At 36.0% G+C, this 27,355-nt stretch overlaps 1 protein-coding gene and 2 pseudogenes across 1 annotated transcript in view; 1 reads left to right on the top strand and 2 right to left on the bottom strand.

Moving 5' to 3' along the window:
- Positions 1-27,355, top strand: part of LOC138697692 (sodium-coupled monocarboxylate transporter 2) — a 340,251-nt gene that overhangs the window by 33,026 nt on the left and 279,870 nt on the right. The gene's annotated exons all lie outside the window — the stretch shown is intronic.
- On the bottom strand, positions 2,834-3,524 carry LOC138698797 (ATP synthase subunit a-like; annotated as a pseudogene).
- Positions 3,793-27,355, bottom strand: part of LOC138698784 (cytochrome c oxidase subunit 2-like) — a 65,734-nt pseudogene continuing 42,171 nt past the window's right edge.

The raw sequence follows: 27,355 nt of genomic DNA, 5'->3' as shown, positions 1-27,355 counted from the left end.
TACTAATAGACTAAAATTATCGAATAGTTTTCGATTTTACAGGATTTGTATTTTTCGAATAGTGCAGCGGTCACCAGCACAGTACATCCTCGGGCTAGCGTCTCTTACCGGTGGATAAGAGACTGCACTATCGTGCATCCGTAGTTGCTGGCGGGTATGCTTTCACCCTATCCCTTCTGCACGACGGTGCATATTACGATACATTGCTTACCCGTTACCCACTTCAGCGAATGCTGATGACTACTGGAATAGGGTTAAGTACAGGTACGGTAGTGGGGGGGGGGGAGCCACAAACAAATGTTTCGCCCAAAAGAGGGTCACGCCTTTCAAAAAGTTCAGGAACCACTCCTGTAATAGGTTCTGTGATTACTATGCGGCCCGTAGGTAATGGAGTATATTTGATCGAATGACTTGCGTGTAGTCTATACTGACAGGCGCTCCGTAATACGATCATTCAGAAAACAACTTAACCGTAAAATACGTGACACATTTACAGAAAAACTAACAACGCAGGGGGGAAATAAATAGGACGTTGTTTTTATATGCAGTTTTCTTAAATAAGTATCAAGTATTCGCACGTATATCCCATAAAACTGTATATCTAATCCGTTTTCAAATACTGAATAATTAAAATGTATTTACATTTTGCGCTGGAAGGAATGGTGAACGAGAGAAAAGTTCGGGGCAGAAGAAAATACCAGGTGATACGTATAGCTCATGTGCAGAGACTAAGAGGAAGGCGAAAAATAGGGAAGATTGGAGAATGCAGGATTCGCAGTAAAGTACCTGTTATTCTTTAAGTAGATTAGCAAGCAAAATGCACTTTCACAAAGTGATGATAAACACATGTGGAAATTTTACAGTTTTATCATAAATTAGTGAGAGTTCCTTTCACGTTCGCGAAACCAGAGCTTCCGTCATAGGAAAACAGATAAGTATAGAATAGAAAAAAAAATTATTTCATCCAGAATTATGAAGATAAATCTTGTGAAAAATACTGTAGGCCTATCAGTTCTGATATTGTAATTTCAAAGTATTGTTGTTTAGTCAACTGTTCGAAGACAGGTCTGAACCTCACAAGTGGTTGGGTTTTTACGAGTTTTTCCCCAACCAAAAGGCAAATGCCGAGTAATCTTTTGGCGAATCCTCGGACCTCACCTCATCGTTTTAGAAAATTACTAATTGTAAAACTGTAAAAATTGTAAAATATTTTAAAAATTTGTAAAAAATTGTAATTGTAATATTGTAAAATTTTGATTTGTTTCACGTCTTAAAGCTTCATTGCTCATGTAAGATCTATGGAATATAATAAATTAATGAATATCAACATGACACCACTTATGAGACAACTAGGCCAGAAGATAATGGGATAGGGTGGCCAGTTCCTTTCCCCCCCTTCATTGCATACATCGCCGATGAGCTACATATTACACTAGTCACATTTCATGTGCATAAAAGCATTGTTATTCTTTTGACACATACCGTCAAGCGAGATGCACTACTTGATAATAGATGTACAGTAGGGGCAAAAAAAACCCGGACCGATCCTTGTAGCTGATTTCAGAGCCTTGTTCACTCCAGAGCACGATAGACTGGTAACTAAGACATTCGTGATTCAATTCTGCCTGGGAAGGAAACTTTTTTTGTTCCTTATTGAAATTTAATCCCATTACTTTTCGATGGCAGCGATATTTACTACTTAATTAACTTATTATTCCCAAAACATGAATTTTACCAGCAATCGAAAAATATTGGGAATAAATTTGAATAAGGAACAAAAAAAAGTTTCCTTCCCAGGCAGGATTCGAACCACGAAAGTCTTAGTTACCAGTCTATCGTGCTCTGGAGTGAACAAGGCTCTGAAATCAGGTACACTACTGTACATATCAGCCAGAACCTCAATCAGAAGATAGGCTACTCAAAATGTTGAGAAAAGAATTTATTTATATTTTATTTCCACTAAAGACTGTATTTACTTACTTCCCGCCATGTTATAGGCTTACTAAAAACCAGCAGTTGACTTACCAGAACTGATATGCTTACCTTAGGTTGAGAATTTGTGTACTGGAGGAAGTCGTTTTGAATGTCTCTGAATCATCTTGAAAAATTAAGGGAAACTTCGTAGATACGAAATCACACGAGAATTGCTATATTTCTCACGGTTTAATTTCGTTAGTTTTTTTTTATCTTGGAGATGTAATACATGTTACGTCTGTGTTGTTGTTACGTCATCTATATTTTATTCAGATTACGTTTAATTAGAAACCAGTGCAGGGCAGATTTTGTTTTCATACGTAATGCAGCAGTGCGGCTAGATGCAAGGACTAGAATAATTACTGTAATTCGAGAGTCTGACAGCAATACAAAGCAATTTTCCACAGTTGGTCATTTTAAGACAAAAAATATGCGACGGAAAAAAAGTTGAAGCAAGGAAATCAAATATGTCTAGTATTTTCCTGTTCTCGTTAGATTCGCATCTTCCAAGCATGTTTCCTCACTTATATCACTCGTGAAAATCTTTTTAGGGTTTGAAATTTTCTTAATTTAATTTGATAAATTATTTCAGGTCAAGGTGCAGTTTATGTTTTGGTGGAGATGGCTTACATTTATATTTATTATTGGATTATTATTTGAGATTTTATTATGAAATTGGATTTAATTGTAATTTTTTGTAGATTGTAATGGTGATTTTGGCTCTAAAATATGTACACATCGCCCGTCGCTCTCATTATTTACTAATTGAGATAAGTCGTAACATAGTTGTTACTATTGCTCCAATAGCCCCCGTTAATGGTCATGGACTTTGATCAACCAAATGAAATGGATGGTTTGCGTGTCTTGTCATTAATTTACTTCTCTAGAATATAGAGTACTTAGTACTGGAAATACATATGATTGAATAATGGCTACTACTGATTCTAGAATTAATAATGCAATTTGGGTCATAATTAATAATCTTAATATTATATAATTTAGGAATGGGCCTGTATTTCCTAGTAAGGTTAATAATAAATGTCCGGCGATTATATTGGCTGCTAATCGTAGTGCTAATGTTCCAGGTCGAATTATATTTCTGACTGTTTCAATACATACTATAAATGGTATTAAGATTGGGGGGGGTTCCTTGTGGTACAAGGGGTGCAAATAAATGTTGGGTATTATTAATTCAACCAATAATATAAAACTGATTCAAAGTGGTAATGCTAAAGATAATGTTAATACTATGTGGCTTCTTCTGGTGAAGATATATGGGAATAGGCCCAGGAAGTTTTAAATATAATTATTGAGAATAAAGATATGAAAATAAATGAGGCTCCTTTATAAGCATTTTTTGGTCCAAGTAATGTTTTGAATTCTGTATGTAGGCTTGTTAATAATTTATTTCATAAAATATAATGTCGTGATGGAATTAATCTGAATCTTATTGGAATGATGAATAATCCTAATAGAGTACTAATTCAATTTAATGATAAATTTATTATACTTGTTGATGGATCAAATACCGAGAATAAATTACTTATCATTTTCAATTTATGATTTTTATATTAATCATTTTTTTCTGTTAATGATTTAATTGGAATATATGAGAAATAGTTTATGGAATTAAATAATATGAATATAATAGAGAAGAATAAAAATAGTGTTACTCATCTTAAAGGTATGATTTGTGGAATAGAAAATTATTCTAACAAATAATTTTATCTTGACAAGATAATGTTATTTAACTAAATTTTCTCATCAGAAGTAATTGCTAAATTACTATAATTTGGTTTAAGAGACCATGTCTTGCTTTCAGCCATCTGATGATTCATTTATTTTTGCTCCACAGATTTCAGAACATTAACCATATAATACACCGGGCCGATTAATTAAAAATCTGACTTGATTTAGTCGGCCCGATGTTGCATCAGCTTTTACGCCAAGGCTTGGAATTGTTCATGAGTGTAAAACATCTGCTGGTGTTACGATAATCCGAATAAATGTATTTATGGGTAATACTACTCGATTATCAACGTCTATAGTCGAGATATATTAAGGTTCATTTCATCTTGAGGAATTATATATGAGTCAAATTCCACTTTTGCAAAATCTGAATACTCATAACTTCAATATCATTGGTGTCCAATAGTTTTTAATGTAACTGTAGATGTATTAATTTCATCTATTAAATATAGTAATCGTAAGGATGGTACTGCAATAAAAACTAGAATTACTGCGGGAGCAATTATTCATGCCAATTCAATTATTTGACCTTCCAATAAGAATCGATTAATGTATTTATTAAAAACTATTGCAATTATTATAATATTATGACGCTCTCTCCCGCCCGTCGCCGCGTTGCACACGTGTTCTCCTTGTCTTGCTTAAGTCATGGCCTACACGGCAATAGTGTCTGCAGTAAAACGCAGTTAAAACAATTTCCCCAATCTAAATGTATGCTTTTGATACAACTGATTTTCATTTCTTTTATATTCTACATACATATTTTCTTAATTAGATTTAATTTTACACTAAACTAGTGACTTGTGCAGCAAATGCTGCAAACTAAGTTCATTAGAAGTTCTAATTAAAATTTTTCAAATTTATTTCCAATGAAGAATACCATACATTTTGGAAGTTATTTGCTTCCATAATAATGAAACATACCCCTCTGAATGGTTTACTTTATGCTAAATACTTTTTATTGAACCTATACATCTTCAGTTCTTGAGTTTCAATGCAAGTAACAATGTCAGGACGATCTGTCGGTTTTTCATGTGGGAGTGAAGCAGTAGCTATTTCAGGTCATTGTGGATTGTAGGTGAGAGTTAAGAAAATATCACGTTTGCCATGCTTTCCAACAATAAACACAGCGTCTTGGTATAGCGGCTGCATGTTTCGTGAACTACCTTGAAATGTAGAGGGTAGAATCATTTTATCCTGCTAAGAGGTCTTGCTAAAGTGATCGGGATACTACAACTCAGAAAATTACACACCAGAGAATCTGGCTTGTAAATTCTTTTTAGTAAGTCTTGAAGTTTTTAATAATAAATATTACAGAAACGTTCTGAAAAAGTTACAAAAAATGAAGATCGACATACTGGCATTATAATGTCAGAGAATCTGAGCCATCTAAACTCTAAATATGTCAGCAATCTGCAGGGCATGGCCTTCGTGTAATATTGTTTATTGCAGTGTGTGTTTTGTTTTATTCTGAAATGCTATTAGTTATCAAAACTGACGAAAGGTGGATTTTGGAAACCTTCAGTTTTTTTAGTTTGAACGCGAAAACGCAAGTAACAATGTCAGAACGATTAGTCGGTTTTTCATGTGGGAGTAAAGCAGTAGCTATTTCAGATCATTGAGGATTGTAGGTGAAAATTAAAAAAAAAAAAAAAAATGTCAGGTTTGCTATGCTTTCGAACAACAGACATCTTGGTATAGCTGCTGCATGTTTCGTAAATTACCTTGAAATGTAGATGGTAAAATCATTTTATCCTGCTAAGAGATCATGCTGAAATGATCGGGAGATTACAAAATCTTGTAGGCCCCATATTTTATCAGTAAGTAATACCTTTTGGTCTTTCCTTAGGAACTGTAATTTTTGCGCTCTCTCGAACCCATACTGAAGAGAATCACGCACCACCACACCGCCATTAAATATATGAAAAAGACCCAACCCCACTTGATTAATAACTACAAAAATATTTGATTTTTAATAATATTATTATCTTACGTAAGTCTTATAGTTTTCAATAACATATACTACACAGCTGTCACTCAGTAAATTATATAAATCAAGATCTAATTTAAGATATTCTCTGCATCTACTTATATAATCCCAAAACGTTTCACTTTCATATCATCAATATAACATTAATAGTGAATATTTAATGAAAAATAGTCACAGCATGGCATTAACTATAATAATATTTCATTTCTAATGGTAATAATGTCATCAAACCACCTCAAGTTTTGTAGATTTTAATGTCCAATACACAGCTGTACTCAGAAAATTACACACCACAGAATCAGACCTGTAAATTGATTTTACAGTCTTGAACTTTCAATAACCAATTTAATTTGAGCTCTAATATGTCAGCATTCTTGAAGATCATGGCCTTCGTGTAATATTGTTTACTGTAGTGTGTGTTTTGTTTTATTCTGAAATGCAATTAGTTAGTGACAACAGATGGATTTTAGAAAATAGGAAAATTATGTTGAAAAATTTACATTTCACTCAAAACTACTATTTTTCTGAAAAACTCTGGGTTCCAAGCTTCAGAATGAGGGGTCATTTATTAAAATCCGTTCAGCCATTTTCCCGTAATTTCCATTACCAGTTCAAATTATATATATATATATATATATATATATATATATATATATATATATATATATATATATTGAATGGCACAGAGAAAGAACGAACAGTCACAATTTTCTTACGGGTGAAGTAATTATGTGATTCAATATATTACTGCAAAATTTATTGTTGTTCGTAATGAAAATGTAGGAAAGGATGATTGTATCAGTAGTGATAATTCTCCTTTCACGTGAGCTATGAATAACATTTTTATTTTGAAATCAACTGTCTGCTTGCCCAAGTAAAAAGCGGCACTCAGCAAGATACAAGTGTTACGGACTTTCAGTGTAGTCTACTGTGGCAATACTTGAAAATGCAACACAGTAATGTCCCGATGTGTCAGGAGCCAATCAGTTCGAACTGCGAGGAGTACAAATTAAAAAAAAATCCTAATGAGGTAGTTAAGAAAACATCCCAAAAACACCTCTAAAATTTATCTTTCCCCTCAAAGTCCACCTAACTTTATCCCCCCAAACTTCCCCCAGGAAAAGTGTTTTCCGCCAAATTTGGGGAAAGCTCCCCCCAAATTGGCAACACTGAAATCTAAATCAGTTAACTACATGAATATGAATACAAGTCATAGGCTATAGGCTAACAGTTGACAATAGAAACAGTCTCTCAACAACAGTCTATTTAATATAGGACCTACAGTATCCAAAGATCCTACGTACATTGATATGACCACAAATGTTGTTGTTTAGTCAACTGTCAGATGATAGGTTTGAACCTCAAGGCATCACTCATGAGGCAACTAAGCCAAGAGATAATGTGATAGGGTGGCCAGTTCCTTTCCTCCTCACAGATGTAGAAGCTTATATAAACCAAATCTTATAGAAAAAACTGGTGTACCGACGGTATTCTTCGACGTCTGTTTTTTTTTTCTATTTTTTTTCTGCTTGACATTGGAACAAGGTGTTTCGTATGAAGTTACGACTTTTTGCCACAGTAATTTTGTCACGCGATATTTCGTCACAAAAAGCCTTTGGTCACACACCTAATCAGGTCACACGTCTTGTGGGTCACGTACTCAATTCAGTCACAAGCGACATTTCTGTACAGGATGAAACAATATTATGTTTTCAAGTTGCTTTATTACTTTTCAAGAAGAATTTTACCAAATGTTGCCGGCTATAGCATGTCTTAATGCACGTAGATTCTTCAAGATTTGATCATTGTTTTTGTATTCCTCATATCGAGAAACAATCGTCCTTGATAGATGCCATCACCTTGGTTGCCTCAGTCCGGAGGATGTGAATGTTCTGTTTCTTTCAGTAAGTTATTTCGTGCGTCCCTGCAGCAAATCGTCGTTGTTCCTGCAATAACTCCTATGTGCAAAATAGGCCTACACAATTTTTCAGTAGGAGGAAAAAACACATTTATTCATCCTATGGCAGCCGTACATAGGAGACTGTGAATTCTTACATTTTTTAAAGAAAGAAATATAATTACATATAGGAGATTTTATTATTTGCTGTATCACTATTTAAGTTATTTAATAGAGCAAAAATCTGAAAATCAATAAATATGTCACATAGGAGTTATTGCAGGAACAACGACGAAATGCAACATTCCGGAACAATCTTTACGTCGTTCATACAACTGGATAAATCACCTGCATCGCATGCATAGAGATAGAATCCCAAAAGTCATGCTCCACTATCGTCCAAACGGGAAGAGATATCTCGTTCGTCCAAAGAAGCGCTGGATTGAAAATTCAACTGTGAGATCGTAACAGGCCATTTGGCCTAATACTTGAAGGGAAGAAGAAGAAGAAGAAGAAGAAGAAGAAGAAGAAGAAGAAGAAAAAGAAGAAGACATCTCTATATTTTTTTCTGTGTTTACACAACTGATAAACTTTCCAAATTAATTTTGGTTTTCCCTTGCTTGACATTGTGAGACGAAGACGGTCCATGTTGAAACAATTTTCGAACTCGAACTGTAGGGCCTGATGATTATGTTGCGTTGGTTTCATTACAAATCGTTATTTTGTGCATTGTTTTATGGTTACCTTAGCATCATTACGTTGTCCATATGTATGCTGTGTTTTATATAACAAAAGTCTGAAATATGAGGAGATGTTGCGGGACGAAAGTTTAAAGTGTGGCGAAATAACGTGGGACGAAAGTCTAAAGTGTGACGAAGTGTCGCGTGACCAAATTGCTGTGACTAAATGTCGGTACACGCTTTCCGATCACTGCACTCTGGACTGTCTTTACATTTCCCAATAACTGGAAAGTTGAATACGAGGCTTTTAGGAATTTTTCCCCTCCCCTTTTAATAAGAACGGTGATGTTAACATTCCAATGAATCATTTTCGAGTTAATAAACTTGTAACAATAGGGCCTGCAGTAGGCCTAGGCTACATATAATTACAGGTTAAGTGGCATTTGAAGTAAGTGTAAGTTCTGCAGTTAAAATTCTGTCCATTTTGAATCTTGCGTACACTACTTTTAGCACTTGAATATAAGCAATTGATTAACTAGCGGACTTACTCGTGTTAATTATGTAAGTCTGTGCGGCTTACAGCTGTTTCGGTGCTTCATCACACCATCCTCAGAGCCTACTAGATCTCGGCGTCATCTCGAACTTCTCTGCCACTATTTGACTCCACTCTTCAACACCTTTCAACAATCAAACGCACCCACATAACAGGCAAACCGTAACATAAACACAGAAATTTGCGCTCAGGCTACCAAATGGGATCATTCACAATGATTCACATAAGCATTGACATAAACATTACCGTAAGACGTTAACATGAAAGTTTGCAAACTCCAAACTTTCATGCTTATGCTTACGTGATTTTCAAACAGTACACAATCGTTGAGCGCTGAAGTATACGACAGAATATGAGGAAATGGCGTCGTTGTTATGTTTCCATGGTTACAAAGTATGTTTGCTGTTATGTTTATGTTCCCATCGTGAATGATGGTATGACTTCTTGATTTTACTGTAACGTTAAGTTAACGCTTACGTTATGTTTAATTTTCATTGTGAATGAGCCTTAAGGCTCTTACAATTTTGATGCCAGGAAGATGAAATTTTTGCTGTAAGTTCTGCATACTGTGGTTAACAAAACAATATAACTTTTTACCGAGGTCTTACCCCTTAGCGGCCGTGAGCCGATGCAACCCGCAACACACTCCAGCACTAATAGGCTCCGCCCATTCGCTTGCCATCGGTCCCACCCAAATGCGTCCACTTGCACTACAGTCGACCGTTCTTATTTCCGGCAGCAAATCACACGACAGCTTCTGATCAGCTGACTTGCCGCTTCACTGGCACTGGTTGTCGTCAAGGTTATGCAGATGACATACCGCTTCTCGCTCACTGTGGTTGTTACTGTGTTGTCAAGTCTACCCTTGTACTCTTAATGAAGTTTTAACACGTACATTCTTAAACATCGAACGAAAAATTATTTCCTACGACAAATAATTAGTAATATATGCAGTCCACACCTGTGGAGTAACGGTTAGCGCGTCTGGCCGCGAAACCAGGTGGCCCGGGTTCGATTCCCGGTCGGGGCAAGTTACCTGATTGAGGTTCTTTGCTGGGTTTTCCCTCAACCCAATATGAGAAAATGCTGGGTAACTTTCGGTGCTGGACCCCGGACTCATTTCACCGGCATTATCACCTTCAACTCATTCAGACGCTAAATAACCTAAGATGTTGATAAAACGTCGTAAAATAACCTACTAAAATATAAATTAGTAATATATGCATACCTAATATTATATATTGTTATTTTTGTTTGTGAATTAGAGTTCAAATTCTAGTATCCCAGGGCACAGAAGACTTACCATGCTCCACTATACCGGTACTTGGTTTTTCCAACCATTTGAAATAACGATTTTCGTAAATACAGAGACAATATTAGAAATTACTAAAAAGGAGAAAGCTGTAAAATATAATAAATAAACATTTTATGTTAATTAATAACTAAAACAAAACAACCTGTAAATTAACTAAAATATGTTAGTATTACTTTGTCATGATAAGCTATTGCTGTGCATGAATTGCGAAGTGTGGTTGGTGAATTAGTCGAGGATTGTGGCCACCTCGTTCCCCTGACTTATCTCCATGCAATTTTTATTTATGGGGAACGTTAAAGAATAAAGTGTACGCATCAAATCCGCACACGTTACAAGAATTGAAGGACAACATCAAGAGAGAAATACAGGCAATCAGTCAACATGAACTTTTGCGAGTGAACCAGAATGTTTTCGGAGATATAGGGAATGTGTTCGAGTTGAAGGTCATCACTTTCAACATCTGTTGTGATGAGGTAAGCCTAATGTTAGTAGAGTAGTTAGTGTTCCGTACCCATGACTTGCCGGTCGTTTACGTGTAGCCTCGGAACGCTCCGGTCGAGCTACGAACGCCCTGTATTTTTCAAACTTCCTAATGATAAAAATAATAATAAATATAAAACAATAGAACAAAGACGTACAACATTCGCACAATCATCGACGAATCCCCTGTTACTTTTACCTTTATTACTAAAATGCACACATCACGATGTTTCGAAGGTTGGATATGGCCTATTGTATCTTTCAAGTGAGCAATGGAAAAGTAAAATTAATCATATATATTATTATAATGTACCGAAGTACATATGATATTTCCATGCAGATATTCTGCGTCATCATACGATGAAAGAGTAATGGAACGGAGAAAAATTCTCTCCGGCGCCGGGATTTGAACCCGGGTTTTCAGCTCTAAGTGCTGACGCTTTATCCACTAAGCCACACCGGATTCCGGCATCGGAAGAATCGTCTCAGTTTTAAGTTCCAACTCTTGGGTTCCCTCTAGTGGCCGCCCTCTGCACTACGTCATAGATATCTATGAACCTAGGACCGAAGTCCATACATGTGCTGAGGTGCACTCGTAATGAGTGACTAGTTGGCCGGGATCCGACGGAATAAGCGCCGTCTTAAATCACGACGCAGAATTTCTGCATGGAAATATCATATGTGCTTCGGTACATTTTTTTTATTAGGTTATTTTACGACGCTTTATCAACATCTTAGGTTATTTAGCGTCTGAATGAAATGAAGGTGATAATGCCGGTGAAATGAGTACCCAGCATTTGCTCATATTGAGGGAAAACCCCGGAAAAAATCTCAACCAGGTAACTTGCCCCTACCGGGAATCGAACCCGGGCCACCTGATTTCACGGCCAGACGCGCTAGCCGTTACTCCACAGGTGTGGACACTTCGGTACATTATAATAGTATATATGATATGCGTAAATCACTTCGTGATTTAAGACGGCGCTTATTCCGTCGGATCCCGGCCAACTAGTCACTTATTACGAGTGCACCTCAGCACATGTGTGGACTTCGGTCCTAAGTTCATAGATATCTATGACGTAGTGCAGAGGGCGGCCACTAGAGGGAACCCAAGATTTGGAACTTAAAACTGAGACGATTCTTCCGACGCCGGGGTGGAATCCGGTGTGGCTTAGTAGACAAAGCGTCAGCACGTAGAGCTGAAAACCCGCGTTCAAATTCCAGCGCCGGAGAGAATTTTTCTCCGTTCCATTACTCTTTCATCGTAAAATTAATCAGTTAAATTCACTTGACCATTTATAATTTTCCTAAGCTTTGGATAGTGTAAACAAACAGGAGCTTTACGGAATGTTGGCAGAATTTGGCATCCCATTAAAAATCATAAGATTGGTACAAATGACCATGGATAATTCTATGGCACATGTTAAAGTGGGAAATAAAATTAGTAAAACTTTTACACTCAGTACTGGAGTCAAACAAGGGGATGGTCTTTCCACAGTATTATTCAATCTGGCCATAGGCCTACACCAAGCAATAGAAAGTGTAGACCAGAAAGGCACCATATTCACAAAATCAAGTCAAATCTGTGCGTATGCTGATGATATAGCTATTATATCTAGAAATGCTCCCACACTGAAACAATTGTTTATTAAATTATTCAGGAATGCCAAAAACATGGGATTAACAGTGAATCAAGGAAAAACTAAATACATGATTATGTCTTCCTCTAAGTTGAGAAGGACCCCTAAGAATATTACCATCCAGGAGTACACATTTGAAGGTGTATCCCAATTCAGATATCTTGGAGTTATTATTATTAATAACTGTGATGTGAGTGGTTGTGTCAACGACAGAATACAGGCTGGAAATCGGGCTTATTACGCTAATCTTCCATTGCTTAAAAATCAGTTCTTATCAAGGATGACAAAGATTAAAGTTTATAAAACATAAGTTCGTCCTGTAGTTACCTTTGGTTCAGAGACATGGACATTTACAAAGAAAGACGAGAACTCCTTAAGAAGCTTTGAACGGAAGATTCTGCGTAGAATCTTTGGCCCAGTCAATGATCATAAAGGATGGAGGATACGCTCCAACAATGAACTTCTTAACCTGATAGGAGGTCAAGATGATGTAAAATTTATGAAAGCTCAAAGACTGAGATGGCTAGGACATGTAAACAGGATGCCTGAAACACGCACTCGTATTAAAATGTTAAAGGGTAGATTATATAACAGGAGGAGAAAGGGTAGACCAAAGCTGAGGTGGATGGACAGAGTATCCAAAGATCTTGAAGTTATGGGACTGAGAGGATGGGCTAACATGGTGAAGGACAAAGTAAGATGGAAGGCTGTTGTTTATTTTTATTTTATTGGGTTATTTTACGACGCTGTATCAATATCTAGGTTATTTAGCGTCTGAATGAAAGGTGATAATGGCGGTGAAATGAGTCTGGGGTCCAGCACCGAAAGTTACCCAACATTTGCTCGTATTGGGTTGAGGGAAAACCCCGGAAAAAACCTCAACCAGGTAACTTGTCCCGACCGGGATTCGAACCCGGGCCACCTGGTTTCGCGGCCAGACGCGCTGACCGTTACTCCACAGATGTGGACGAAGACTGTTGTTAAGGGGGCCAAAACCCACCCCGGATTGTAAGCGCTAACTGATGATGATGATTTATAATTTTCCTAACCAGATGTATTTCAATTCTTTTCAGACGAAAATGAAGGTAGAACGAATCTTTAAAACGTCGCATTTTCTTTACTTGGCTAAAAATGAAAACGCCTGATCTACCCTTGTTTAAATGAATTATTTTTTAACCCTAAAAAAAAGAGGATTTTTCCCTCAGATTAAAATATGTGGCACACTTAATTGGTATTGGCTAGCATAAAATCTAGCACAAAAGTTGCATATTACTGCCTAGACGAGTAGGACCTATTAGATTAAAATTAAGAGTTTCCAGTTTCATGTGTGTGTGTGTGTGTGCGTGTGCGTGTGTGTGTGTGTGTGTGTGTGTGTGTCTAATGCCCATCCACTTCACTTTGCGTGATTCGGGTTCCGCATACTGCGGATAGATGGCAGGACTATGACTCATTTTCAAATTGCACACCACTTCGGCGGGCCACGTTATGCAAGATGTGTAGGCCTATATGTGAAGAGTTATGACATGTACTAGGGTGAGTGTAGTGTAGGGAATGGGTGAGGATGTTGATGAAGGTGAAGAAGGGAGAAGGGGAAACCCGGTACTATCAACAATGACATGCCTTTCCTTCATATGCACTGTGGAGAGATTTAAGATTTAATCCAAGTATATTGGAGCACAATTTAGTGACACCGCCATCTCTCCTAGTCCGAGGTAGAAATTTTACAAGACAATTTCTGATCCCCCCGGGAATCGAACCCGGGCCGACTACATATGCTACCACAGAGCTATTCGACGGACAAGTTTCAACATTGTTTTTTAGTATATTGCGTAACTTAATATCGCAAAAGAACCAGAAAATAACCGGTTATTGACGTCAAATGTCGCGTAGAACTTTGCACGTGATGACTCAAAATTATGACTTCATTTCCGGTATTTTCGCTCCTGCATCTTCTTTTAGTGAACTTTGTTTGCGGTGTGAGGTTTAATTGACTTGGTTTTTCCGTTTAGAGCTTCAAGGTAATCAAAGATTTGCATACCTCATTATAATTACAGATCTAATGTGTGTTGTTTGGACATAACCTGAGGATGACTTCAACTGCCCGCCATTTTACTGTCCATAAGTTCTCAAATACATTCAAACAAAACTATTTCCTGTTGACGTAGGCCTATAATTTTACTGATTTTCATAATCCTGATTTCCTTGTAAGTAGATTATAATAGATAATAAATTAGTAGAAAGTTGAGTGACAATGATAGAGATAATGAAAATAGGCAAGGAGCATGGTGGAGGAGGATAACTAGGATAGAGAAGCATAGTATGAAGAAAATGAGGTACAAAAATGTAATGCACGCAAGAAACAGACATAATAACGATCCTATTGGATAATGCCGCAGTTAAGAATTAGCATCAAGTGTTTTTAGAAGAAGAGAGTGTTTGATGTAAGTGAACTGAAAATCAAGAAAGAGATGTAGAAGTGCCAATTTTGAATGAACTGAATAGCCTAAAGTTATCAGGTTTTAAAGGTGGTAGTACGAATCAATTTAGATGGGGACAGAAGTAAGAGAATATAGGAAATAATGAATGCGTGAAAGGGAAAGAGGAGGATACAATAATGAGGAAATGTAAGTAAGAGGTATGAATCTCAATTAGAAGAAGGTACAATAATGAATGTAATAGTCATAGTCTAGGTAATATCATATCATATCATATATCATATCATATCATATCATATCATATCATATCATATCATATCATATCATATCATATCATATCATATCATATCATATCATATCATATCATATCATATATCATTTCATATCATTTATCATATATCATTTCATATCATTTATCATATATCATTTCATATCATTTATCATATATCATTTCATATCATTTATCATATATCATTTCATATCATTTATCATATATCATTTCATATCATATATCATATCATATCGTCGCCTGAATGCAAGGACTAGGTAACTCGAAATTTGCGTTTTTCAGTTACCTCTTTTATAGCATAGCAAAAATCGCACAAAATGTAATCCAGGATCTAGGTAACTGATCGAACGATACCAGCGACATCTATTTTCCAATATAACAAATAGGTAAAAGAAAACGAGACATATTTCTTAGTGTAATAAATAAGTAAATAGGCGATGTCACAAAATATGAAAAATCAAGTTACCTAGTTCTTGCATTCAGGCGACGATATATCATATATCATATATCATATCATCTATCATCTATCAATCATATAGGCCCTATCATTTATCATATCATATCATATAGGCCCTATCATTTATCATATCATATCATATAGGCCCTATCATTTATCATATCATATCATATAGGCCCTATCATTTATCATATCATATAATATATGCCCTATCATTTATCATATCATATCATATAGGCCCTATCATTTATCATATCTATCATATAGGCCCTATCATTTATCATATCATATCATATAGGCCCTATCATTTATCATATCATATCATATAGGCCCTATCATTTATCATATCATATAATATAGGCCCTATCATTTATCATATCATATCATATAGGCCCTATCATTTATCATATCATATCATATAGGCCCTATCATTTATCATATCATATCATATAGGCCCTATCATTTATCATATCATATCATATAGGCCCTATCATTTATCATATCATATAATATAGGCCCTATCATTTATCATATCATATCATATAGGCCCTATCATTTATCATATCATATCATATAGGCCCTATCATTTATCATATCATATCATATAGGCCCTATCATTTATCATATCATATCATATAGGCCCTATCATTTATCATATCATATCATATAGGCCCTATCATTTATCATACCATATCATATAGGCCCTATCATTTATCATATCATATCATATAGGCCCTATCATTTATCATATCATATCATATAGGCCCTATCATTTATCATATCATATCATATAGGCCCTATCATTTATCATATCATATAATATAGGCCCTATCATTTATCATATCATATCATATAGGCCCTATCATTTATCATATCATATCATATAGGCCCTATCATTTATCATATCATATAATATAGGCCCTATCATTTACCATATATAATATAGGCCCTATCATTTATCATATCATATCAATTCTGACTTTCTTGACTCTGTATGATTGAAGTTTGAAAAATTTACAAGCTTCCCATTTCAAAACGGGTAAAATTTATTGAGAAAATGTGACGTCCCACATGAAATACCGTAGTATCTTTACTAGTGTTCAAGAAATTTGATTCCATCGATATTATAAAATATTTTTTATTAAAAAATGCAAATTGTTTTGTCAGTTTGAAGTTAAATTTTGTATTGTTGATGAAGAAGAGTTTAATGTAAGGAACCCATTCTTCAGAAATACGAGTATTGCTGAAAATACCAGTCTGAAACGCTTTTCCTTTGACGGAATGTACCACATTAATGTCAGATTTTAAAGCACAGTCCACCTCAGGTGGTAATTATTTTGTTGAAAGACCTTCTCGATATAAAAATCTGTGTAGACATTTGGAATTATCTCTTGTAATCTGACAATGAGATCACGTCGATGTTCCGTCATTGTGTGTCAGTGTTCAGCTAAATGATTCTATTTTGATCGTTTTTTGTGGTTTCCACTAGTTTAGAGTAGAATTAGCCCTGTGGTTGTTTTCGATTTTACAGGGATTTGAATTTTGGGAATTGGGTTAAGTATCGGTAGAGTAGTGAGGGATCTCAAACAAAAAGTCTCGTCCAAAACTGGGCCGCATCTTCAAAAAGATTGGGAACCACTACTCTAGCAGGACTCTCACGTCATGTCAAAACACTCTCGTCGGATTGACGGACCGCCGCGCCGGTACCTTCGTCTCGCCGTTATGTTGTCCGACACTGTGAACACACACATATAAATTAAAACTAATTATTATGAAAATGGTGGCGATGATGTGACGTAGAGTGACTGCAGCAATATACTATAAATCATTATGTGAAATATTTTATGTTGATGTGGCGTGACTTTGACGTCACGTAACGTGAATACATCAATATAAGAAATATTATATTACATATTTGACGTTGACATGACGAAGTGTAAAAATGGCAAAGTAAAAATCATTATATTAAACAATTGAAGTTTATGTGACGTTGACTTGACGTAGTGTCAGTACGACAATTTACAAACCATTATTTGAATAACTGATGTCGATATGATTTTGCGTTAACGTCAAGCAGTAAGAATGGACTTCAGTAATCTCAGAAATAAGTTCAGGCGTATCATTAATGCTTTCCAAGAGATGTGAACTATTACTAATCTTAATCTTGAATCTTTGTACTAAGATGTTTCATCCTGCTGCAGCCAGAAGGAAGATATATCATATCATATCATATCATATCATATCATATCATATATCATATCATATCATATCATATCATATCATATCATATCATATCATATCATATCATATCATATCATATCATATCATATCATATATCATATCATATCATATCATATCATATCATATCATATCATATCATATCATATCATATCATATCATATCATATCATATCATATCATATCATATCATATCATATCATATCATATCATATATCATATCATATCATATCATATCATATCATATCATATCATATCATATCATATCATATCATATCATATCATATCATATATCATATATCATATCATATCATGTCCAAAGACGCAGAATTTAAGAACATTATTTATAAAACAAAAAATTCTGAAACTAAACAATAGAAAGCTTACAAAAGTTAAGCGAAACTGTAAGTGAAAGCATTTGAAGAAGTAAATTTCTATTTTTTATAGTTAAGGTGAGATGAGAAGAGAAAGTGAAGTCATCAATTCTGATTGTTGCAGATTTTATTAATAAAATGTTGTAAGTTTCGTTCCCGTGTTAAAAAAAATACGGTTTATTCAACGACGCTCGCAACTGCAGAGGTTATAGTATCAGAGTCGCCGGTGTGCCGCAATTTTGTCCCGAAGGAGTTCTTTTACATGCCAGTAAATCTACTGATATCGACCTGAGCCGAGATCGAACCCGCAACCTCGAGCACAGAAGGCCAGTATACCGAGTACGCTACCGAGGCCGACTCGTTCCTGTGTTATATTTATAATGACTAGCGAGGGCAATGGAAAATGTTTTAGTTTTAATAGAGACTACAAAGATCAATACTGAGAAGTATTATGCACAGAAAATTATTTTTTTTTCCTGTAGGAGATAGAGCGACTATCTCAGAAACAGAAATGTAACAGGATTGTCATTAACTATATAGGTTTATGAATCTACGCACAGTGTTTGTGTTACATAGAATATGTTGTATTGCAGATTATATATCATATATCATATCATATCACATCACATCACATCACATCATATCATATCATATCATATCATATCATATCATATCATATCATATCATATATCATATCATATCATATCATATCATATCATGTTGTTATATTATAAAGGGTGCGTCAGAAAGAACGGATGGATTTTACAGGGCAAGAAAATTGTAAGGATTCATCAAATCAAAAATTTATTGTTATCAACAGATTCACCAATACATGCAGTTTATTTACGGTATACAACATCATCCGTATGATGTCCTTGGCTTTCGATACAGGCATCGAGGCGTTTTCTGAAGTTCGCCGTAACTTTCACAGTCATAGTTGGTGGGATTTCCGCAATTTCTTCACGAATCGCCGTCTTCAGTTCGTCCAGTGTATGTGGTTACTTACGCCTTCAAGTGGTCCCAAAGAAAGAACTCGCAGGGCGCGAGATCTTATCGTAACCTAGACAATCTCAGTGCAATAGCATGTTTGCGGGCTGATGGTTGAGGTGGCAGGACAACCTACTGTCTGTCTCCACATTTGCAGGAGTACACGCGCTCCGTGTTCGTCCAGGTGATTTCTTCTTTAATGTTGAACCTGTGGTACGAAATGAAGCCGCCCGAGTTGGAATCCTAGCGTGGCGTCCGATGTCGAAATGAGTCCTGAGTGACGATCACAGACTCTTCATTTTTCAAAAATGTCTCTGCGATGAAAGCACGTTGTACACCAGACCAACACCATGTTCTCAACTGAAACTGCATTCTCTCGCTGATCCAACAGTCGTGGTCCCCCTCACTCTATCCCTCCCCTCGCTGCGTATTGATAGTTTGAAATCCATCCGTTCTTTCTGACGCACCCTGTATTATATTATATTATATCATATATATCATCATATTTATTTATTTTATTTATTTATTTAACTAGCTAGCTAGTGAGTACAAATTACATTTATAATACAAAAATGTTTCTAGCCACTACCGTAAGAGCAAGCTCGTGTACGGTGTGGTTTTAGTCAATAATATAATATAAAATTTACAAGGACAATTTACTAAATACAATAAGCAACTTAATTTAAAATAATAAATACAATACAAGAGCAAGAATAAAGAAGAAAGAGAAAAGAGAGAAAAATACACATTTAATATAAATTGACAATCCGACAGAAGCCAGTGATATTCAATAAAAACATGAATATAGTCGACAGAAATAAAAGGTAAAAAAATACATTTGTTAATATTATATATGGATAATTTTACAAATTTCATTTTTAAAAGCTTCAATTTTAAAATATTTCAAATTTGGAAAATGGTTTGTAATTTTATTATAAAGTCTTGGGCCGAAACTAGCACCATGTTTAAGAATTGCACTTGTATGACATTTAGGCTCAATTGAGACGGTTCCTCGTATAGGATAAGGAGGTTTTCATCAGATTAGTATTTCTTGTTAATATTCTTATATGGATAGTAAGCGTGGACGTGTAAGAAAGTTCCAGAATGTGAGACGGAAGTAACAGCTGGGCAGAAAGGCCCAAGCGACGCTACGCGGACAGGAAACATGTGTCCAGGCGTGGAGTTGACCGATGAGGGAATGTGTCGACTTTGCCTGCGGGTGGTCAGCAAGATGACGCCAAGCCAGGTTCGAAAAGGAGGTGATCTGGAATATGTCAGAGAATTGTCAGAAAACACCGGAAGTAGGGGAGGATATAGTTAACGAGCAATTTTTGAAGAGCGCGTCTTAAGTGACGTAAGAGTAATCATGGCCAATCAGGATGCATAATAGAGACACGTGATTTATAGATAGAAGGGCGAAATTGTATGTTTGGTGGTTGCAAGTAGAGGATAGATTTGGCAGATAGAGGGCATATAGAACGCGTGCGGAGAGGACGCACTCCACATATTCTTGGCGAACCTAACTCGGAAGGATAACAATTTACGGACTTAGAATTTTTAGTGGGTATAGGAAGAAGTCGTGTGTTGTATCATTCTTATAAGTCTGAATTCTTTTCTCGTCATTATTATTACATTAGGAATAAATTGTAATCACGTTATCAAATGTCCGTTATAATACTGGTGTTTTATAGTACAAAACATATAACTACGCGAACTCAGAAATTAGTCTACCAACTTGTAGGAAGTGAGAGCAAGATATTATACACTTGGACGCGCATTTCTGCTAATCCGAAACAAACAATAATAATAAACGTTCTCATAGAGATTTCTTACCAACAACTTCTGGTGTGCGCCTACATCATTTCAATCTACGAGCACGTCTCCCAAACCCCATGTCCCAACCGTTTTGCAGCTGACCTGGGAAATCTCATCTCTACCGGAGTAATCACGAGGAGGCTGGCGCCCAAATTAATCAGTGTACATCTTTAATTATTGACATCAACGTGCCTCCTTGAGATACTTTCCATACACGACGGAGCTGGCAGCCGAGGGCAAGGAAAGGCGTCGTGGGCAACAACGTGGACAACGACCGACGACCGTCGCACAATTAATGGGAAAGTAGACTTTTGTCTTCGAGTACGATATTCATGTCCATTAGATTTATGTTTTATCATATATCATATCATATCATATCATACCATATCATATCATAACATATCATATCATATCATATCATATCATATCATATCATATCATATCATATCATATCATATCATATCATATCATATCATATATCATATAGCCTATCATATCATATCATGTATCATATCATATATCGTTACGTTACATTACATCATATTATAGTATTATGTTATATTATATTATATTATATTATATTATATTATATTATATTATATTAAAAATTTAAAATCCTGTTCTAGACATTTAATAACGCACAGAAGTTCTGGGTAGAAAACTGTCTGTGTTGAACATTTGAGACTTGTATGTTTAACCTCCATGAAGTAGAAAGATTTACAGTATGCATTTAGTTCTTATGTCTGTCAGCTACGTGGTGGTGAGATATAGGTCTATAGTGTCTTAAAGAAACCATACGCTGACAACTGGTTCGTTTCTCTAAGTAATGTTGCGGTTTGCGAAAGTGTAGGCTATATTATTTTCATAATTATAGGATTGTCCGTCACTATAGCAATGGTTAGCGCAAGCCCTTCCTATCCAAGGAGACACTATTTCGACTACGGCGTGGGCTATAGAAGAGATTCATCTTCCAACCACGGGACTGTTTAGATATTACTACATATTTATCCTGAAGTATTGGATTAATTATGTTCGTTTTCAGTATCAACAACTCAATATAGCTATCCAGAAATGGTACTCAGGGAATGTAGGCCTAATAATTTATACACAGGATGGAAATGGCACGTTGAATGCGACAATAGAATGCATTAAAATGAATAAAAAACCTATTGTACGTTTTGTTTATTAAATGGATGAATAATGAGAGAGTCTTCATAATTTGACAATAGTTCATCGCCGATTTACGCACGAAATACACACACGCACTCGGTCTAAATAGCAGCGTTCCGTCCTTTAGTCATCGTGGTAGCGTCGTCAGATTTCCTAATAGCAGGAAATAACGATACGCGTTAATCTTTCCGATTAATTTGGAAGAAAACCGTCCATTTTGTTTAAAAATTGCAAAGGACTAAATAATTTCTTATTAGTTTCTCTAATGATAGGAGTAAAATAATTCAGAATCTTAAGGACAGTACTTATTGAGTAAAGCAGTGTTAACATTTTAACATTTAGGAAAAAATTATTTTTTTCTGAGAAAAGTTTCCTTTGAGACGGATATGGCATTAGAATTTTTAGTTCTACTCGTATCCAAGGTATAAGCTGTAATAATATGCACAGTTATATTACTTCGTTCTGTGTTATATCTTTTTTGTTTTCCTTCTACATTGTTTTCTTTTTTTTTTCATTATAATTGTTTACCTACCATTTATTTAAAAAAGCAACAATTTTATGGTAAGCTTTATCTGGTAGGCAGCCTTCACTTGGAGGAAGCTGAATAAAATTTATCAAAATAATATTTTAACAAATATTTACCTGAAATCAAAAGTACAAAATGGCGATAAACTCGAAATCTGCCCTAGTTTCAATCTACGCACAGCAGCCGTGGCGAAAATGTGACTCACGAGCACATTGTGGCTCGCAATGATAGCTGTGCATTTCTCTTGCTTCCTACACGCTCCAACCCCAACTTCTCACTCACTGGAGTCAAACTCCGTTCCATTCATATTTGTCTCTCTGACCTGCGAGTGGCGTATCGTCGCAATGTCTCTCTCGAAACCATGTATCTCTACAAAAACGAAAGTTTCAAGTAGGATGGGAGGACGCATTTTTTTGCTGTCAATATGATGAGATATTAAATGTATGATTTGTTCACAAGTATTACAAGGAAAACGGTTGTATAACATAAACCGGCATTATACTACATGTCACTTATGAAACATTAAAAGAGTGACAATAATAATAATAATAATAATAATAATAATAATAATAATAATAATAATAATAATAATATCTCTGTACGTCGGTCGATCCTTTTTCAGCAGATGTACGAATAATGCGGTTAGATCTTCATTTAAAAAACTCACAGTTATACAACGTGATAAATAAATATTCGAAGCTTCGTTATTTCGCTTGATCTGTTGAAGCCATGTTCGCTACAACTTACGTTTGTGAAAAATTATTTTCAACAATGAAAATAGTAAAACCCATATTTAAATCACGACTGACAGACAAATACATTCGTGATCAACTACGACTGGCAGTAAGTGACATCATTCCTGATTTTGAAACTCTGTCGCAGATACATTCTGAAAAAAGTCAATTTTAGGTTGTGATAATGTGTCCTATGTTTTCTTATTCATTTCTTTCTTCGTTACACGTACTAAGAATTAGTTTGTAACCTTATACTGTATACAATTATATTTAAGTGCTTGACGTAAGGAAAATGAAAATCCGTTAATAAGTCAGACAGTTGCTTCACTTCCCCTTCGGGTGTCCGCCTCCCACCATAGGTGCTATGCACGCTGCAGGTTACACAGTGGCTCGGCGCACGATTACATTTTCGCCACGGCTGATGTACAGTACCTTGCATAACATCAAGATATAGGCCCTAAATGAAATCATCTGTTCATTATGTCGCCATACTCTTACGTTTCGGATAAATTAATAATTTTTTCTACTTTCCGTCGCGAATTTGATCAGATTAGCCTACAATAGCTATAGGCTAATAAATCTCGCGGCAACATTTCAATCTTTGCTGATTATTCTTATTAATTAGCATTTAAGTTATAGGGATCAATATAGCATAAACTAATATAGCTACAGGAATAATTTGTAGGGAAAAATTGTTTCAGGGTCGGGTATCGAACCCGGTACCATTGGTTGAGCGCGCCAACGCTGTACCGACTGAGTTACCCAGGTAGTATACCACACTCCGGCTCGATTTTCTCCTTATATCCATATACCTCAAGTGGGTTGACAACGCCAGAGTCTAGCATTGAGTGCACACTTGCTGTGTGACTTAAATTTATGGTTTTCTGTTACCGAAAAAGTAACGTGTATTATATAAATCTGGGTTTCAGGTATAGCTATAGATTTGAAAATCTGTCTTACCAATAGGAAAAGGTTAAATGAGACAAGAAAATACTATTGGTCTTGAAATACATTGTCTTCCATGCTGGGCTATGCATTCTCCTTTCGTAGACTTATTATTAGGGAGCGGATTTTTATGTGCTAAAAATTTTTAATATATTTATTTATTTTCATGTGCTAAAAATTACGAGAATATTTGCTAAAAATAAAAAAAATATATATTTTTTAAATATGACAAAAATACCTTACTTAGCTTGGAAAAAAAAAATGTTACTATATCCTCACCAACCACACTTGAGTACTAGTAGTTGGCCGAGAATTGCAGTGAACAACAAAGGCCATCTCCAAATTCTCCATCACAAATGCATGCCGATTATCTCTGGACAACGACTTATACTGTGAAAACGATCTTTCCACATCATAGGACGTCAGACGTGCATATTTAAAGAGAGGAATGTCACAAACACATAGGCTACACCGTCAATTTCACCTATAGGCACACACTCCAATACTTGAGCAACTTTACACATTTTTTTTTTATATCCACTGTTTTTCCCAAACATATTCTTAGTAATTGTGCTTCTGAACCTGGTAGCGAGTCTAGTTTAATTTCCACGTCACGCACCTCCCTGTTTCAGACAACAGGTTTTTGGATGTTTCGAGTTTTTTTATGATACACACAAAAAGCTTAGATTTGCTAATAGGAAAGCCAAATCGTTTTTTAAATAACCATCTTTCAGTATATCTTGAAGGATATCGATTGACGAAGCCCGATAACAGGGAATCACAAGATATATTGCCTTTCTTGATAGACATGAGCGAGAGGCGAGAGATTTGTTTAAATTAAATAATGTTCATACCCGAGCTCTTATATGTTGTGTTTCAGAAAGCGTGAAATGAAATCATCTTCAGCAACAATAAACATTCCTAATTATGTGTTGCAAGATCTCTCCTCCTTGTCCATGTTAATTTATTCTCCGATAATAACACTGATATGCTGCCTAGCAGTTCTCAGAACTTGAGGCGATACTATTACAAAAATGGATCACGGATACACCACACAGCGCTTAGAAACACGAAGTAACCAAGAATTCTTAAAACAGATAACGTACTTCTGAGTGATATAATTGATTTAGTTTTAAAATATTTAAAATTTCTTGTAAAAATATTATTTAAGTAAAAAAACTCCAAGATTTATGTGTTTATAATAGATTTCCTGAAAATATGTATTTACGTACATAATTTTTTTGTGAAAATATGTGTTTTTATGTGAAATAAAATTCGGGTTTTGAACTTGAAGCTTCATGTTCGGAATTTTTAACTTGGTTAATTGTGTTTTATCACACGCAAAAAGAATATTTAATTACATAGGAATCCGCTTCTTACTTATTATTGAATGACTGCTATGAAAGACTGAAATTTCGAAATTCAGGAGGAATTTGATCTGTTTGCTGAGGCATTGTGAAATCACAGTTAATGCAATAGCGGATGAACTTGTAAATGCTGATTCAACGATTACATTTGTTTCCTTTTCTTTGGCGCAGCGCCTACGCTTGGAAAAACCCAGGTGTTGTACGCAAGAAGCTGTCTTGAACGGAGCGAAGAACTCACTCTGTAAACAGTCAACAGTAATGGGTGATTATGAATTAAGAATCGTGTTCGTAGAAACCTGAAGAATTGTTATAGTGAAATATGCATAAAATTGGAGTAACGGTAGAATTTCTATTTCCTGAATAATTTCGGGGAAAAAATAGTTCCGGTGAATAGTGGTTAAACGTACCAAAGGTTCCGGGTTCGATGGACGGCCCCGGAACAATTTTTCCCCCGTGATCTGAAATGTACACGCGAAAATAAAGCCAGGTAAGGATCACGCTGGCGCTGCATGAGAGGTTCGCGCATGCGCCACAGCCAAACTCTTCCTGTCGCGAGCACCTCCTGTATGAAGTCTTCGTGATTGTGTTGTGGAAGACTGCGAGACAGTCCGAAATTCTCTGATACATCAGCGCATCCGGGAGTCAATGCAACTGTGCGTTGATGCATTTATCCCTGCTAACGGAGGAAATTTTAAACATTTATTAAGAAATTTGCAGATTTTCCTTTCGCATGTTATCTTACATTTCGTAATGTACATTATTACTGTACGTTTCCCACAGTTTTGGTATCCAGTGTTGTGGTATGAGGTGTAGTGTAGGACTGTAGGCTACTGTGCACACGATAGCTGTGGCGTCATTCCACATACAAACTAGCTTTGCGTCATACAATATAGGCTACACATAATTGTATAAAAAAGTTCTAACAAGGAAATAAAGCGTTTTCGGACCTATGTTCTTTTAAGTTATTTTTGTCCTCTAGTTGTGTAGAGTCCCGCGCCGTGCCGTCCTGGTCTAAGGTATCCTGTCTGCGTTACGGAATGCGCGCTGGTTCGAGTCCTCATGGGGAAAGAAATTTTCTCATGAAATTTCGGCCAGTGTATGGGACCGGTGCCCACCCAGCATCGTGATGCACTTTGGGAGCTACGATAGGTAGCGAAATCCGGTCGCGAATGCAAGCTATAACGGCTGGGGGGATCATCGTGCTAACCACACGATACCTCCATTGTGGGTGGATGATCGTCCACCTCTGCTTCGGCATGTGGGTATGAGGCCAGCAGCCGGCTGGTCGATCTATGCCCTTCACGGGCTGTAGCGCCATGGATTAGATGTGAAGAATGTTTGCCCAAAATGTTGACCTGCATTTTAGTTACACCCTGTGTACTATCGGGATGCATTTTCTAGCAAGAGGTGTTCTATTTTCGAGCTGATAGATAAAAAATTAACTGTTTCCCAATGAAGTAGGCCATATCTACTGTAATCTATATCATATTCTAAGAATGCAGGGTTTGCTCAAGAACTACAAAGTTAGCAAGACATATGCATTATATAAACATGGAGTTGGTGACGAGTAGTCTACACGAAGAGAGAGAGTGCGAACAAAACCTGCGATGAAACCACTGAATTCTTGACTGCACAAGCCTTAGAAATGCTGTACCTATCATTAATTACAGTAGAAATGACTACTCGTATGAAAAATACACCCCATGTTATGTTTCACCTTGTTTACTTTGTTGTGCTGATC

The sequence above is a fragment of the Periplaneta americana genome, chromosome 4, assembly GCF_040183065.1.
Source record: "Periplaneta americana isolate PAMFEO1 chromosome 4, P.americana_PAMFEO1_priV1, whole genome shotgun sequence".
In the NCBI taxonomy this organism is placed as follows: Eukaryota; Metazoa; Arthropoda; class Insecta; order Blattodea; family Blattidae; genus Periplaneta; species Periplaneta americana.
Note: the sequence above shows the minus strand (reverse complement) of the source record. Positions and strands in the feature narration are given on the sequence as shown.